This window comes from Poecilia formosa, unplaced genomic scaffold (genome assembly GCF_000485575.1).
Source record: "Poecilia formosa unplaced genomic scaffold, Poecilia_formosa-5.1.2 Scaffold39, whole genome shotgun sequence".
Taxonomy (NCBI): Eukaryota; Metazoa; Chordata; class Actinopteri; order Cyprinodontiformes; family Poeciliidae; genus Poecilia; species Poecilia formosa.
Genome location: NW_006799978.1, coordinates 3,063,763 through 3,082,135, shown reverse-complemented (window position 1 = coordinate 3,082,135; position 18,373 = coordinate 3,063,763). Strand labels below are relative to the sequence as shown.

The window sequence follows — 18,373 nt, the reverse complement described above, 5'->3', positions numbered from 1 at the left end:
TGGTTCAGAAGGTCACTTGAATGTCACAAATAAATTACAGAAACTTGCTGAGAAGAATTCCATCTCTGGAAGCTTTTCTGTTCACAAACGGCTTGAATAAAACAGAAGCACAGCCGGGATCAGAATAAAGTCTCTGCATTTATTCTGAACAATGCACAATAGGTCAAAATGCACTAAAAGATCCTCCTCCTTTAAACAAAGCCGGGTCGGGATCATCTGCCTCCCCATGCTGAGCGCAGTGGTTGCTGCACCTTAATGCTGCAGCAGTCGGGTCCAAAACAAGCGTTTAATGCTTCATTAGCTGTAAAACACTGTGGCTGAGTGAGACTCCTGTTGAGCTTCAACCTTCAGACCTTTGATAAGGGTCAGCAGTGAACAACGTGGAGGGAGGAGCTCATTCCTGAGTTTAAAACCTGACAGTGAATCAGGTTGAATGTCAACACAAAACAAGTCTTCCTCTCCTCACACATCATCACTATAAGCTTAAAGTACAATTATCATTTAATACCAACTTCTAGCTCAGTGATTCCGCAATTATTCAGTTTAGCTACTGTATGTTCAACAAAAGGTTTTAGTTTAGAGTTTTAGTTTTGCTTTGGTGTCTTATTTTAACTGAAGACGAACCTTCGTCCTGCAGGACTCCTCCATGCTTCCTCTCTGTCTCTTTGTTTCTATGCACGTCTGAATTTAATGTTGATTCAGAAGTGCTAGCCTAAAGCCCTGCTGCCGTGCAACACACATGCTGCTGATGTGACTCCAGGAGCCCTGATGTGATCGTACACGCCACCAAATCCACAGCTAATTGGACACTTCTTTAACAGCAGGCCTGTGGTAAACAGCAGGAAGCAAATAACAAGCTCACGACAACCAACAAAGGAAAGAGCTCCGATAATAAACCTACTGCAGATGCATACTCTTCTGCGATATATTCCTGCACAGAACAAATTCTTTTTTTAAGCTTAAGCCTGAGAGTCCTGCTCTGCTGATTAGCCTTCCTGTGCTCAACAGCTGCTTTCTGCCCATTTCTGTCTTTGAAATGTTAAGCAGGACCACGGCTACAGCGATCTTCATGCCAAGTGGACATTTTGTGCAGAAAACGTTGAGCAGCCAGGTACTATGGGGGGATTGCACACGATCAGAAAGGATTTCATGGCTGCAGATTGAAGAAAGCGACATGAGAAACAGAAGCTTGCATAGTGCTGGACGTCTCAGTTTTCATAATCCGGTCCACACGAGGCTGTTTGACTGCAAGCAGATGAGAGGATTTAGAACGACGCCGAGCAGAAACAGTCAATAAACGTAGAGTTAATATACACAGCCCAGTCAAATCCTCTGAAGGCCCAACAGAATGCAGCGACATTGTTCCCACATTTCAACATTAGTTTCACCTGAAGTCGCTTCTAGTCGGATTATTAGAGGCACAAAGCAAAGTCTGGCTAAAAATGAAAGATTTTCCTGTTTAACATTCAACATGCTGCTAATTGCATGATCCACATACGACTCAGACAGCTGGACCAACATGCATCTACCCTGTAAAACTAAACGTATTATTATTTACACCAGCAGCACCTCCACCTGCTCCTCCTTAATATTTATACTCACTTCTAAAAGCTGCTGCATTTGATTAATATGTCACCAAATATTTCATAATCTACCAATATGGCCACATTTCTTAATTTATCCAAATAATTAGGAAAATAATGTTTCGTTTTGTTGTATTTTGATAAAAGCATCCAACTAACATTTTAATAAGTTTTATCACAAACTAATTTTTTGCTTCATGCTTTTTAGGATTAAACATTTCTGGAGGCTCAACTTTATGTAAAAGGAAAGAATCTCATGAGTTCTGATAAAATGTGCTGATCAGGAAGCTGAGCGCCGACGTCCGTTTTCCCCGTTCGCATCTGAGGCCCCACATGTTGCAGGAGGAGCCGCTGAGGTCGCCGCTCTCCTCTGCTGGTCCGACTGACGGGTTCTGAATGCAAACCAACCGGTTCACGTCCCTGACCCCCCACGGTTCCTCCATATGCACCGCCTGACCTTTGACCCAAGACTCTGTCATCGCTCACAGGACCGGTGGGAGGAGTGTGCTCCTCTTCATATCATAACAGATTGATGTCATCATCAACATCATGTCCACATGTCGAACTTTAAAGTCAGAGACAAAATGCAACAACCAAATGACGTTAATTCTGCTCTGATTGAGAAATCATTGACCAATGATCATTGATCAGTGATTATTGATCAATGATCATTGATCAATGATTATTGATCAGTGATTATTGACCAGTGATTATTGATCAATGGTTTGGAGATGAAAGTCCAGCAACACAAATGTCTTTCTTTCCTAATGTTGACTTTATGGTTGTGTCTTTAAAGAGATCTCCATGATTTTAGTACATGGTTGTTAATCGAGGGCGTGCGAAGAGAGAGAGGAACCCTGTGACCCGGTGACCCTGTGACCCTCCAGGGACGAGCGCCTGGAGACGACGGATGGTTCTCGGTCTGAGGTAGAGGAGCCGCCTGCTGCCTTTACTCTAGAAATACTCCAATCACGTTTTTGGACGGTTAATAAAATATATTTTCAGCTAATGAACACCAACACCATAAAACAAGCCGTTTCATGCTGCTTCGTTAGAAACTTCTCTAACAGTCTCCCAGTATGAACAGAAACCAACAGAAATGGATCGAAACCAGAACCGGTGAGATCCAGTCCCACTGCACGTCGTTCCAGGTTCCAGTTACAAATCTGATCCAAACCCAACATCTCTGCTTTACTCACTGCTCACTAACTGCATTTTGTACGTTCAAACACTGAAAAAAGATTTTTACTGCAGCTGTCATTAATTAAATGGAGGGCAGCCATATTGGATTTGAATTTCAGATTCAGTGAATTCGTTTACATTCCCACTTGGATTCGGAGCTCTATGGACGCCCTTCTGCTCATTTTATCTGAATAAAAGTGAGACAAATAAACCACCTTATCCCGTCTTGCAGCACTACTGGATAATATTTTCTCCCTTTATTTTCCTTCCTTTTTAAGTTTGCATAAATGGATAAATGCAAAGATTTTACTGAAGAGCTTCAGTTGGAAATATAACTGAACATGTTGAACTCATATCTTCTTACCTCATTCATGGAACATTATGCATTTGAAATCCCAGTTTCACAAACACCACATAAAATATCTGCACTGCGGTTTTAAAATGATTACATTTCCAAATGTGCTTGTAGAAAACAATCCTGCATCCATGGATAAACTCTTGTTACTTCTGTATTTCTCTGAAAGTTCCCATAAACATCATGAGCCTAGTCAATCACAACGTCTGCAGCATCTTTGCTAAAATACAGATTAATATGACACACACCACCAACACCAACAGGTCCAGGATGGATATTAAACCGTCAGCAGGTCCAGCTGTGAAAACAACTGGCTTCTTTTCTTCCTTTCTCTTTCCTACCTGCTCCGTTTTCCATCAGCTCAGAGCCAGCCTTGTGAAAATTTAATTTCATGGGTGAAGATGAAATAGATGATTGGTTTCTGGACAATCAGAATTACGCTGCCTAATCAGTCTGGAAGCGACTCCCAGATTGACCTCCGACCTCTGAGGACGGTTCTCTGGCCTCATTTTCCACAGTTTTGACTCGTTTTGTTTTTAATATTCTGACCTGGATGCCAACATGACTGAGAGCTTCCCGTCTTCATCTGTGGATCCACAAACACACAAAATATGGAACGTTTTAAACAATCTGAAAAGTGTGGCATGCGTTCTGCTTATAGTAATTTCTATTTGCAGCTATAATCCTTTGGGTTATAATTCTACCAACTTTGTACAACTAGAGACTCTAGCTCTTGGTTCATGTTTAGCTGGTTTGTTTCCGTTTCACACCTTATTCCATAATTGTTGGAGCTTAAACGACACACTACTTGACTTTGGTCATTTATTTATATATTTCTTTCTTTTTCTGTTATTTTAGGAGTCAGGTTCTGACATTAAGGTTACACGACTCTAAAGTAGTATTATGTGTAAATATGACCACAGATCAAATTAATGTAAGAGATTAAAGCAAACTTGAAGAGTTTGATTGTTTTAAATAAAAGTAGCTTTGTGGTGAACATAAGTGGCATTTGGTATGTGATGTGAAGCAACATTACAACCTGTCCTGCCTCACGCCTCTGCATGAGGAGCACAGAAACAATCCCAGCTCAAACATTCATCTCAGAGATAAAGATCAATGTGGCGTTAGCAGAAATGTCAGACATTATCAGCATCCGGGATAATTAATTTCTCAACGTCTTCCATTGACAGGTACTTCCTGGCTTCAGTCCCAGCTCTCCGTACTTTTTGCCATCAATCAGCTGCAGCAGTGACTCACAGAGGCGCCGGCAGGTTAACAAGATGCAAAATAAATCCATTAGTTCATGTCTATTGTCTAGCATGATTTTTTATACATTTCTCAGTTGTCACTTTTCTTGGATAAAATCACTGCATAGATTATGGTTTGGAACATGGGCTGCGACCAAACTGCTTTTTTTTAATACTTCACAAACTTTTTTTCTGCCAACAAAAAAAAATTACTTTCTTATTCACTGCAGGTCACTTAACTTCACGGCTCTTGTCTGGTGAAACTAGTCTGGAAAATGCCTTTATTGTAGTTAAATATTTGTTTTCAAATGTGTGTTTGTGGTGTGTTTTCTGGTTTTTCTTTTATTTAATTATCTTTTAATTTTGGGTTCCTGACATGAACATTTTAGCCAAACTGCAAAAACACTGATGCTGCACACCGGCTGCAAGGTGAGGCATCCTGGTGATCCATTCCCAGATGTTGGACAGTTTAACTACAAAGCAACATTAAAGCAACATTTTCCTTCTCCTTTCCACCGGAGCCTACATGTTCTGCAGCTTCAGACACGTTAAGCTGAGCAGAATAAGGCAGAAAATCAGCTCAGCTGCTCCGATTGTTCGTTTGTTCCGTTACTGATGAAACTCCAACCTCACACACATCCACTAAACTCATCTTTCCCTTTCTGTCTCGGATTTCTTTAAGACGTTTATATCTTTTCATAACTCCGCAGAACTGAAGGTCCGCATCACAAAAGCCCGAAATGTTTCAATCAATAGCAGATTGACTTTTTGTTGCAACAAACGTAAGGCTACAACTTAAATCAATGAGTATCTTTCACTAACTTAATGGAAGACTGTTTTAGTTTTGGTATTTCACACTCTTTACATATGAATTCTTTAGTCAAGGAGAAATACTTTTTTATAAGATTAACTCTCAACCTCCAAGAAGTGAAGTCCTGATGCTTTCTGTTCTGTAGTGTTTGTTTTCTGTCATTAATATCTGACAGTTTATAAATGATGACTCTTTTTGGTTCTGACATCCTAAAGGAATAAAGGTTACACTCATTGGATTTTACACCATCTAGCAAAATGTTTAATCTGTTTTATGAACTTTGTAGGTTCTTAATGTATTCTCAAGCTCTGACATAAAAAGCTTCAACTCATTTTAAAGTGATGCACGTTTTTCTAAATTTGTTCTGAAAAGAATCTGAAACATTTGGAGCACATGTACATCATTTGATCTGATACGGCTAAATTAAATCTAGTGAAATCTGTTGTCTTCAGATGTTGCATCATTAATAAATAAAAACATCAGAAGTTTTCATTTCTGCAGTAAATGTGAAAATGTGTTATTGTAAGAAAAGGATCAAACTGAATTTTTATGTCTACATTTCAACATGACATGGGAGGGAAAACTAACACTTCATATGCATTCTATGGATCAAACATGGTGGTGGTTGAGTCATGCTGTGGGGATGCAGGGACAGGAAGGCTGAGTTGATGGGAAGGTGGGTGGAGCTAAAGGACAAGGCGTCCAGCAGGACGACGACGCTGAACGTACAGCCAGAGATACAACTGATGGCTTCCATCACAGCAGAGTCAACTGCTGGCCTAGTCAAAGTAAAGTCGAAGATCCAACTGAAAATCACAGGAAAAGTGATGTTCACAGATGTTCACCATGCATTTGGACAAAGTTTGAGCTGTTTTGTGAAAAATAATCTGGAAAACTGTTCAGTGTCTAAATCTGTGAATCTGTCAGCACTTATGAACTGCAGACATGAGGTTCATAAAGTACTGGGAGGCCCAACTGAAATGCACACCACACTTTTCAGATTTTCACTTGTACATAAACATGGATCATTTATCATTTTGTGCTGTGATGGGCTGGGTTCATCCTGCTGAGGATCATTTTATTTTTCACTCCTCTGCGTTGATCAGTCCCACTAAAACACACCAAAGTTTGAGGTCATGATGTGACGAACAGGAAAACGGCTCAACATGCCAGTGAACATCAGGACTACCTACATTCCTCTGCATCCGAATACTAAACAGCTGCTGTAGTGCAAATCATCGATTTAAACTGTAATTCCACCGTTTTACTAAAAAAAGCAAAACAGTCAGAGTATCCCTCCTGGTTCAAAGAAATGCCAGAGCATTTGAAGATCAGGGGGAACATAAGATATGTTCAGGAATTTGGTGAATCCAGACAGATGTGCACTCCCACAGAACTCAGCCTGTAAATGACAGCCTGATGTTTCACATGGAGCATTTAAAGCCGCGCTGCCTGGAAAACACACGTTGTATCTCTTTGCTTCGACTCTTCCTATAAATGAACTGCATATTCAACTTCAGGCTTCACTGAGAAGGATGCCATCCACTCCGTAATGACAGAGAGTGGAGGTGCACAGCGATCCATCACTCCTTTCCTTTCTCATGGTGAGGTTTTCCCACTCAGGATCTGTTTGGCTGTTCGCCATGGCGACCACAGACCTCTACACACCTGAATGGCATGGCTGATGTGCAGAAAATGATGGAAACTGCAACTTTGCTCCCTTATCTGGCTGCTCAGTGTAATGACTGTGAAGGTATTAGTGATGATGGAGACCAGACCTGGCTCTGACCAAGGAGCCAGGAGCGATGTGTAATGGGGTGAGAAGCTTGCTTTGGGACAAAAGTAAATTATAGCTCTCAGAGTCGATAATGATAAGTAAGCCAATGAGACTTTTCTTCATTGGCTTTTTGGGAAAGTTATCGATTTTTCCTTTTTAAGAAGTTTGATTTTAGCTGCTGACATTATTGATTCTTTCACCTGTAGTGGTTCTTTAGTCATACAGAAAAACACAGCAGAACAAATAAACAGGAACTGCCTTATATCTGTTCACACAGTGAACCAGACATAAGGTTCAAATGTTAAAGTAACATTTTAAAACTGTCGGTTGATTTTGACATGATAAGACATGAAGCAGGTTTGGTCCTCCAGCCTGGAGTTCAGGACAGACGACACATCACAAACACACAGAGCTCAGATGAGCTCAGGGTGATCCAACAAAGGCGATAGTTTGATAGAGAGGCTGATGGCCAGTTCATTCATTCAGATGAACAAACTGAGTTTAACTTACAAAAAGACATTTCTGCACCGTTGAGCAATCTGAGTTTTATTTGCTCAGAGCTAAGCTAATCTCTTAGCTTATTTAAATTTCAGCCTTTATTGAGCCGCCTCCTTTTCAGGAAGCCCCACCTTCAACCCCCTGCAGGGGGAAATGTGTCTGCAAAAAGCTCATTAACTACAGCCCTGCTCACCCAACAGCTCCAGGTCTGTAAATCACAAACGTCTTGCTGTGTTCTGGTCTGTCATTTACACAGCAACAAGGTTTTAGTTGCAGGAAAACACAACGGCTTGACGACAAGCTCCAGAGCGACACTTTTATGAAACGCAGCGCGAATCACGTCCATGTAAACACAAACCAAAAACATTTGGAAATGATTTCCATGCATCTCAGGTCCAACAACAACAACGGTGGACCTCTGGGTTCTGTTTGTTCTGCTGCGCCTCGTGTTAAAGCCAAATCTGCTCCAGTGTTTAACTTTTATCATGTCAGCAAACACACACAGCGCGTGCGCCGTTATTTGCACCTCAGAACAAGCAAAAGATTAGGACAAGCTGCTTCTGGATCAAAGTTCACAAGGTTTCACTGCCACCTACAGGCCTGGCATGTGCACTACAGTATCCAGAGCTGTGGATATGCAACGCTCTGTCATATCTTTAGAAAACAGTTCAATGCAGGACAAAGAAGGCTTTTAGCTGTTTGGATGTGTTTTCTTTAAATGACCAATATGCTGGTGGATGAATGGGCTGTTACTCCTGGTTTATCTGTCAGTGGTGCGCCTCAGTAACGTTTTACTCAGTTGTGCAGAGTGTGTGTGTAATAATACAATAGAATGTAACTGTAGTGACCTTGCAGTATATGACTGTAGCTAAATAAACATGACTACTGGTGAATGTGCAGCTTAATCCAATCTCTCTTTCAGTCAATGAAACCACATGATGTCTGTAATCACTAAGGAACCGTCACTGAACAATCAAACCGAGGGAACAATGGCTTTCCGATTTAATCTGAACACACAGACTGGATCTCAGAAATCCAAGGTCGCAACAAACAGGAGCTGATAACAGGCTTCCCATCAAAAGGCTTTTTGAACTTTAAGTTAAAGACAGCAAAATGAAGCCTTTTATTCATCCATTCTCTGACAGAAACAGAAGGAGGTGGAAATGTGGGGAGCTTTGTTGGTAAGTGACAATAACAAAGGCAGTAGGCAAAAGGCTGTTAGTACTGACCCACTCACCAAATGAGGCCCCAAATGCATCTTTGTCATTAGGCGCCGCATGTGTGACACACTCATTAAATTGCATATTACAGGCTTGTCCCACGTCTTTTCCAGCAGCGAGGAGGTAAACATCAACAAACTCAGGAGGTGTCACAAGGTGAAGCTCATTAGCTCGACCACAAATGACTGCAAAGATGAATGTTGGATCAGAGAGCTAATGTTTTATCAGACAGAATTCATTACCCTGGAATCATTAAGACGTCGCCGGACGTGCAGTTCTGGTCAGAAGTTTACATACGTCCCAGGTGTGAATTTCATACCAATGTTTGGATTTTAATGATGTAAATAAGCTTTTCCCAAGGTGAGAAAGCACAAAACAAAAACAATTCAGTAACTGTGTGAAAGCAAGAATGGTTTGCACAGGTTCTGACTGTATGTGGGTTTTCTGTAAGGCTCAAATTTATACATACACTAACAGTAGAATTTGGTTTAATATCCTCTAGGAAGATGAAAATACATTATTTTGTAGCTCCCTGAACCCTTCTGGAATAATTCTGGTCAACTAATAGTCTTATTAATTAAAATCGGTTGGTTTGAATGTACAGACTGAAGTATAGTCTATAACATTTCAATGCAGTTGAAATGAGTTCATTGCAGCGCCTGTTCACCTGGTTTATCCATTGTGCCAACCTTCAGGCACGGTAGAGGCTGCATGATGCTGCATATCTGCATGGAATAGTGAAAAGATAGTACTTCCAAATTCTGGAGGAAGTATAAATATGTCAGTCTGTATGTGTAATGTTGACCTTTTTTGAATCAGAACATCCACAGTAACTTCTGACTTGTGCTTATAAAATATTATTTTATGTTGTTTTATCAGGACTAAAATCTGACCGAATTAATCATCAAAAGACAAAAATGTGGCATTCAAGCACAAATGGAGCAACTGTGAAAAACAAACCAAGGTAGCAACAAAATGGGAATATGAATAATGAGGATATACTTTAAAATGTTCGCTGTAATGAAGTTCAGGGCTTTTACTTCTCTTTCCATAAAAAAGGAAACGTGTTGGATGTCTCTGCTGTTAGTCAGACGTAGTTGAAACAGAAAGAACCTTCAGCGGTCTCCTGATCCAGCAGATCAGTGGTCAGCTGCCCCTTAACCACAAAAAGCTTCACTGACTAATTACTGCAGTCCAGCTGCCTGCACTCCACAAGCTCTCAGCCGGCGTCTCCTCCAGCCTCTTCTGTAATTACCATCAGTCCTTACACAGCTGGGGAAGTCGGACACTTCATCTGGAACTCTTGTCCTCTGCATATTTATTGTTGGATCAGAAACATATCCGAGTTAAGCTGATGCTACCACAAACATTCAGATTAAGGAAAAAAAGTTTATTGGACTCCATATTCCAGACTAGATTTGTTTTTAGATTTTGTTTTTTTAGCAGGTCATGTTCTAATGTTAATGTTTTATAAAGTTCTCTGGGTCTGATGTGGTGTTGGAGGAACTGAAGTTCTGTTTGCCGACTCAGATGTTTGACATTCATTTCTGGAAGATATTTCTGAGATCCTGACATTCAGACAAATCCGGACGGACTGTTGGTGTCGTTTCAGCAGAACCTGGTGAGTCCTCTGGGTTTCTGGGGCATTTTTATGTTGGTATTTATTAAACTTCGTACTTTAAGCTCTGCTGTCTGGCGTCACTCATTAATCATCATAAATTTGGTTTTGACACAATTTAGCCATTTATTTGTACAGAACTGAACTGACGTTTATTAATTTAGTGCTTCTCACATTTTTGACTGATTCAGTTGTTAAAAATTTAAAATGATTAAATTCTTACTGAACAGACCTTTTAAATTGAGGTGGAATTGTAGTTATTTTCTGACTGTTCATTTGAACATTTTTTGAACTAAAAGGGAAATATTTTTGGCCCTTCGGCGGATTTTTTCCACAAGCCGCCACCGGATAACTGGCAGGTAAACTTTCAAAAACTTTAAAATATGAAGCTGATCTCAAATTTTGAAAAGTTTTCTACTGAACTTTTGAAATTTCATGCATTCATTTGCATTATGATTTGATTTGTTTCAGGTTAAAATGTTTGTTTGGACATCAGAGTGCCTTGTGGTACGATATGCTCAGCCTATTATTGTGTTCATTCTTGTGTGTAAAAAAAGACATTTTATTACTTGAGGCATGAAAAGTAATTCAGCTGCCTGATGGAATGCATGCTATTCACTCTTTCGTACAGAAGATAACTGAGTAATATTTTTGTTCACTTGTAAGACGGTTCAATCTACACAAAGTTTTCTGTCATCGCAGCAGGTCCAATAAAACACATAATCCATCTTCATTTTCAGTGATATTCAAAAGAAACATAAGAAGTCAGAAATACTCTGGTTTTTGTTTTCATGAAAAGAAACGGCGTTGAGAAGAAGTCGGCTCTGGCTGCTCAGAGCTGCTCTGCCTTCATCCAATCGTTTCTTGTTGCAGACGCTCTTTGCTCCAATCCATCCCGGCTTGCCATCCAATTCATATCCCTGCATGGCCATATTGCAGAACTATTGTATTGATTTTTTTCCTTTTGTTTCCACTTTTTTAACTTTGCTCATAGAAGCCAATTTTATCCTGCTCCATTTCTTCTCTTCTAGAGAAATAAACTTTTTACTTTGTAGAACATTGTAATCTGAACATCATTTTCTTTATTTCTCATAAGCTGCTTTAGCAAATCCTTTTTAGCTTTGAAAAATAAACCTAACCTTTACTGTGGCATATGCATATTGTAGCATATCCACTTCTACTATTCCTATTATTAGATAACACTTGCATGAATGCTGCCTTGTTATACATTCATAGATGTGGTTTCTGAAAGATTATCTATGGGTCTGCTGTTAAGCTGCACCAGCCAGCTGTGCCCCAGCCACCTAAAAGCAATCTATACAGCATTCACTCCCTCCAGACACTTGGGAAGCTCACTTAAAGACATCAATACTCCAGGAAATGAGACACAGAGCAATGGCTTCAAAGACTGAGAAGTCAGACGGCTGCTGGGATATCCTTACATCTTGTTTAAGGTGTTGCTGCTCAATGCAGGAGAGTTCATTGAGAGAACTGCTGTGTCTCTTGTTAAGATATCAACTTGCACAGACTCCCCAACTGATAAAAACTGGATCTGATAAGCAAAGCATGAGCTAAAACTCAAGTTGTTCATACCAGTGGCCGACTTCGATTTTAATCATTTTATTTTGTCTAAAACAGTTTACCTTCATATTTAACATCTCAAATAACTTCCACCAAGATGTTCAGTAGTTTAGTATTATTCTTAAAGTGACACTATATTTCCACCAAAAGCAAAAAACAAGCAGAATATTAATGACAAGTCTAAGTTCTGCATAAATATGTTTCTGTGTGCATTTAAAACAGAACATCAGACTAAAAGCTGCTGAGTAAAAATCTTCTCTGGGTCAGCAGATGGTCAGCCTCTTAAATATTCTTAATGCTATAAGTTTAAAAATCTCCATTTAACAAAAATGTTGCATATAAAAGTTATTGTTTAAATGTGGGAACATTTCAGTTCTATAATTCAGTGAATGGGTAACAGAAAAAAACATTTTCCTAAAGCAAGCTCACCCTACTCTGATCCATTTATTCTCAAAAAGTTGCAATAAAAAGAAAAAATCCCGACAACAAATCAAGCACAAAGCAGGTCAGCCGAAACTAGCCTGAGTGATGACATTAAGTCCAGAACACTCAACTTGTGCATTAATCTGTAACACCATGGGGATTCGAGAGGAAAGTAGTTATACCAAAGGTCCATATCTGAAATCTGAGCTCATAAGGTAACAATTTATACAGTGATTTATCCAATAAAGTCAGGAGAAAGGCTGTCTGAAAGCAAAAGCTTGTCGACTCAGACTGACATTCTTCCTGGGAATTAAATGAACTCTGTGCCAACCCCAGTCTCCCCACTACGGACAGAGGTGGCTTATGGGTAGCAAAAATACTCCTACAATTCTGGCAGCTTTCAGGTACAAATGATAATTTATGCTCCAGTTCTGACTACCATTGTTACTGTGATGTTTCCTTTATGTGACCCACACTAGAAAAGCCTGTGCTGTGACCACACACTATAAAACATTGCAGTTGTGATCAGAAGCAGCTGCAGCTCTCACATTTACACACAGACAGTTTATCTCATTTATTAGAGTTTACACTGTGATGTAGTGGTGAAATTATTCTGAGGATTATCTGTAATCCTATAATTCTTTACATCTGCAATTAGTTTCTTCACCACATATTTGGTGATAAAAGTCGCCTCAAACTAACTACACATTTGGTTGATGGCAAGAATCAACATATGATTATGCAATCTGTGTTTTAGTTGCTTCAGACAACAAGCTGCAGCCTGAGTTAAATATATTTGATAAGAACAATGGCAGAGAGATCAAGAACTGATTTCATCTATTAAAACCACCTGGATACTTAGAAAGGACAGGTAATATAAAACTACTAGAATATGAATGCAGCACTGATTGATGGTCTGCCTGCTCACTCCCTGCTTGACTTTTTACTTGATACATGAACAAAACAGCCTAATCTTCCTTTTTTGATGCCAAGATCCAAACATTCAGTGATTTATTCCATCATTTTGGGGTGTTTCTGCAAACAGGAGAGAATTTTCTTCCATAAAAGTTGCACATTGTAAGCGATCATCAGTTTTAACGTGGATGAATGCTGCAATACGTCGGCCAGCCTTTGCAAAGAAACGTCAGTTTAATTTTAGTCTAACCAATTGTAGGTCACAAATCCTTTTGTCTTCAGTTTTCAGACAACACTGGATTTACCATCAACAAACTGTCAGCCTTGTTCACAACAAACAGCTTCAATTAACTCAAATTTCTGTTATGTTCCAGCACCTCTTCCTAACTCTGTTCACAGCTGCAGATATTTAGGAGCACATGAAGAGGATTAATTCCTGTTGTAAATATTCAGATAACTTTGCTGCCGCTCCTCTGGAAGGTTACCCTGTCAGTCAGACAGCAGCTTCTTAGCAGTCGCTGTCATACCTCCTTACTCCGCCTGCAACTAAGAAAGACAAATGTTCCGGGAATACAAATCAGCTGACTCTAGAATGACAGAGGAGGGATTTGACAATAGCTCAACAAGTCAGTGATACAAGTATGAAATATTACTAATGATAAATAGCCTGCAATCCGTCAGCTTCGTCTTTTAGCAAGTGATGCAATGTGAAAGCATTGGGAAGTAAATGTTCAGCTACAGTCTAATGACTGGATGTTTCTTTTTCAGATGGGTGGCAGAGTCAACAGAAATGTGTCTCAATGCTAAATTTCAGAGCAGTCAAACTGCAGCATCTCTAAATCTGCTGCTCCTCCCATGTGTGATCAATACCTCACAGTTCTGCCTTCATGCGACTCCTCTTCACTTCCACTCACCACTTCCCATTTATTCATGTCTGGAGAACCAATCTAAGCTCAGACCAGGAAATTCTTTGGTCTGCGCAGTGATTCTGTTATGGTGATGAACGTGAACACAGAGGATCACTGGCTTCAACGTTCTACATGAAGAAGAAGTTCAGCTGCTGGAATATCAATAAGACTGATGATGATGGATGTTCTCCAGAGATCCACTGAGACCAGAACCAGAACCACTGAAATTATGCTGGGATTAAAATAGTCACACATTACCTGACTGTGTGAATGCAGCTGGTTGCACTGGATTTTATTCAGGGGTGTCAGAGTAGAATGCCTGATTACAAATCCAATTCTTAGGAGTTTTATTGGTGAAAGATATTTTAAAAACTGTGCACGTTTTTCTTAAGCTGGATAATTAGAGTTTAGGAAACATTTTGTTGCAAAACTTAAAGAGATATAAATAATTTTGAAAGATGCAGAGCAACATATTCTTTTCATTCCCTCATAAAGTTGATCATGATTAGAATATTTCTGAAGCTAAACCTTTAGACATCCTTGTTTGCTGGGTTCCTTTCTGGCGTCTTCATGCTCACAATGCTTCACATGTTCATTCCTCCTGTGTCTTTATCTGCTTCACAGGTAGGTGGCAATATAAAATCTGAAGCCTGGTTTTGTGTTGATTTACATAATTCCTGATGGATCCTTTCATGCTCTGCCACCTCCTCACCTCTGAGGATGATGCTGCTGACTGCCAGTTCTCTGGAGGAGCCTCTGATGTGGCAGCCTTTGCTCTCCAGCTACTGCTGGGCCCCTGGCGGGAGTGAGGTTGGGAAGTGATGATGATGTGTTTATAGAGGGAACGACATTCTCACACACATTGCAGCTCACATGGAAGGGTTTCAAGCAGGTGGCATCAAACGGATTTGGATGGTGGGTTTGAGAGCTATCAAAACATCTCATCGGCGGGCGGCGCCATTTTCTTCTCTGTCTGGCTAAAGCGCACAAACCAGAGCAAAGAATAATAGTCGCTTTGATCTTCTAATGAAACTTTGATGATGCTTGTGAAGTTTAGCATTGTCTCACCATAGCGTGTGCTATAGGGCTCCTTCAGAAACATGTTGTGTTCATGGGATTACGACACCAGGCAGCCTGTTGGAGTCTTGCTCCGGCGTCTTTGCATGTGCCACGAGCTTATTAAACTCACTTCAGAGAGACGTGTCAGATCTTGGTCTTCACTGAGTGCAATACAGACCCTGATCAGAAGCTAAAAAAACTAAAGGTGGAAAACAAGCAGGAAGCAGCTGTTTTCACTCTGAAGAATAAAGACACAACCAGCTTTTACATTTATAGAGGAATCTTCTTTCATTGTGGCTTCTCAAGTATTTCACCTCCTCCACTATTAAAATTTTATTCTGTCCTCTCTGTGTAATGCACTGCATAACCAACACTTTCTCCTTCTATGCATTCCTAAGTGGTTTTACTGACTCAGGCCAAACAAACAGGGAAAGGACACAAAAAGCCATTCTAAACGCTTCACCACACACTTTTACGCTCCTCTTAATCTCTGTACGTGTTGCTTCCTGGAGGCGTGGACTCTGCTGAAGTTTGAAATGACTGGGTCTGATTTTACCCGATCGTTACCGCCTGGCCATCCTGAACGTAACGCATCAGAACGACGAAGCTTAGCGGACGCTGTGTGCGCTGGAACCAACCTCGTGGTGGAGACGGCCACCACATCTTCGCCAGCAAGAAAATACCTGAAGCATTTTATTTTCCACCGACTTTAATCACAAGTTATTTGGAGGCGTTGCCAAAATGAACTGAATTGTTTCATTTACTTCCTTCGTTGCCAGAAAAATATAAAACATGATTTGGTCAGGGCTCCTTCTCTTTCAGAGGTTCTCGTATATGGAACAGCTTACCATCAGCAATGAAAGTCTCAACAGATTTTAGAGTTTTTAACTCTAATGACAAATATGTGAACACGGATCATTGTGGAGAATGTGTCTAATGTGCATTTTCATGTATTTTTAATTAATAGTTGCAGTACTCAGCATGCGTGTGTGGGTGTGTGTGCGATAGCAAGCCTTAATATCTAATTTTGTCGTTTCTTTTTTAAAAGTTGCAGCCATGAACTGGTTTGTAAATTAGCTTGTGGCTAGAAAACCTTCGTAAAAAACAACGGCTGCTTGTTTTTATGGTGACACTGTTTACTGTGCTGCTCTTGATTAAATAAAAGTAAACTGAACTGAATTTACATCATCATTTACAACACATCATGTTCATTGGTTGAGATAAACAGGTGATGGGAGAAATCCCAGGAGGAGCACTGAAGGGAGATGAGAATCAAGCAGAACTGCGTAGAAAAGAAATGACCAGACTTGGATGACCGGCCTTCTCACTCCACGTCTTAATGAGGAAACCTAAACCTGCGATCTTGTTGTTTTGGTCACTACCCAAAGCTAATGACCAGAGATGAGGGCAGGGATGTAGATCTACCAGTAAACCTTGAGCTTCATCTTTCTGCTCAGCTCATCTTCACCACAACAGACCAGTAAAGCACTTCCATCACTGCAGACGCCACAACAACCAGCCCATCGCTCTCCACCTCCACTTTGCCAGGACAAAGTTCTGCCTGAAGAAGAAAAGCCTTAATGAAAGCAACACTGCGACGCCCAGCTAAAGAGGCTGGCTGTCAGGATGTGGAAAGTCCACAATGCTGAAAATATTTCCAAAAAATAAATTAAAGATAACATAAGGAAAATTTAAAAGTAGTACATAGAGGTAAAAAAAGAAACATTTTATTTCTTTTCAGAGCCAACAAATGATTATGAAATCATACAGAAAACGTTTTATTGTGTAAATGATAAATGTTATTTTTGTCCACTGAAAGGGACTGAAACGATTTGGCCAAATTTGAACAAAAGCAATAAACGTCCCTTTCTGTTCCATAACTCCCAGCAGCCGCCCTGAGAAAAACATGGATCCAAACTATTTATCACAGAGCAGCTGCAAGACGGGGCAGGATGTCTTCTAAAGCACATGTCTGTGTTTCCATCTCCTCTGTGTTTACAATAATCACATCAAAACATGAAAGATAATTGGTTACAGGATTCATTTTTTTAAAAACTCTAAGTTTTCCAAGTCATGGATTTGTTGATAGATAAATAACTTCATTGCCTTGTTTTGCTCTCAGTGACACCCCTTTGTGTCGCCCATCATGGAGACAGGGATAAATTGCTGCCTGCATCCTCATTCTGTGTGTTTTACACGACATTTATTGTCCCTCAGTGGAACCATAAAGACGTCTGACGAACCAGTCAGTGAAGGTCAGAGGTTCTGCCATCACAGAACCAGTAAGTCCAGCAAAGTAAAAGCATGAAAGGGTTTTACTGGATCCCAGTAAACCTCAGAGAACATCTGCAATGGCAATTAAAGCAAAATGCATTTACTGTTCCATTAACGGTAAAACACAGTTATGCTGTTAGAGGGAGATGTAAACAGCTAACATGAGATTCTGCAATGCTTGGATGTCGGCTCCTCCAACCAGGCCGCTGCGATCCGGGGCTCCTGGACGGTTCCAGTGGTGAGCAGAGAGCGAGAGGACAACCTCAGCAGTTTCAGAGTGGTGGCTCAGGACTCTGTGATGTTTCTATTGTATTTGTGAGATTGTAAATGACTAATATTTAAAAACTGTGTCACTAGGGAACTGAAAGCCAAGCAGAATATTCTCTAAATCATCACAGAACATTACATTGTTCTGAAAAAGTATTAATAATTTTCTTCCACATTTTGTCACATTGTAGCCACAAACTTGGATGTTTTACTAAGCAGTTTGTAACTAACTGTTAGCAGGAGCAGCAGCTATGGGGGGATCGTCTTCCTGCCGACTAAATCAGGACAATCCTGGAGGAAAACCTGCGAGAGGCTGCAGACCTGAGCTCACCTTTCAGCAGGACCACCACCATGAACATCCTGCCAGAGATACAATGAACAGCTTACATCAAAGTTTATTCATGTGTGGGGATGGCCTAGTCAAAGTCCAGACTAAAATCCAGCTGAAAATCTGTCGTTAGAATTGGGATTTGCTTATTACTTAAAGTCTCCAAAGTCAGTCTCTAAAGTTTTTCATGCTACATCCGTATGGAAAAAACATTTTTTCAACAAGACATCATATTTTTTTCCACTTTGCAGTTGTAAGCTAATGTTGTGTTTATCTATCAATAAAAGGCAAATAAAGTTAAAATATTGAAGGGATGGGAAACTTTTG

At 40.2% G+C, this 18,373-nt stretch overlaps 1 protein-coding gene across 4 annotated transcripts in view; it reads right to left on the bottom strand.

The window, feature by feature from the left end:
• The window catches only part of lingo2 (leucine rich repeat and Ig domain containing 2), a 193,998-nt gene that overhangs the window by 137,779 nt on the left and 37,846 nt on the right, over positions 1 to 18,373 (bottom strand). The gene's annotated exons all lie outside the window — the stretch shown is intronic.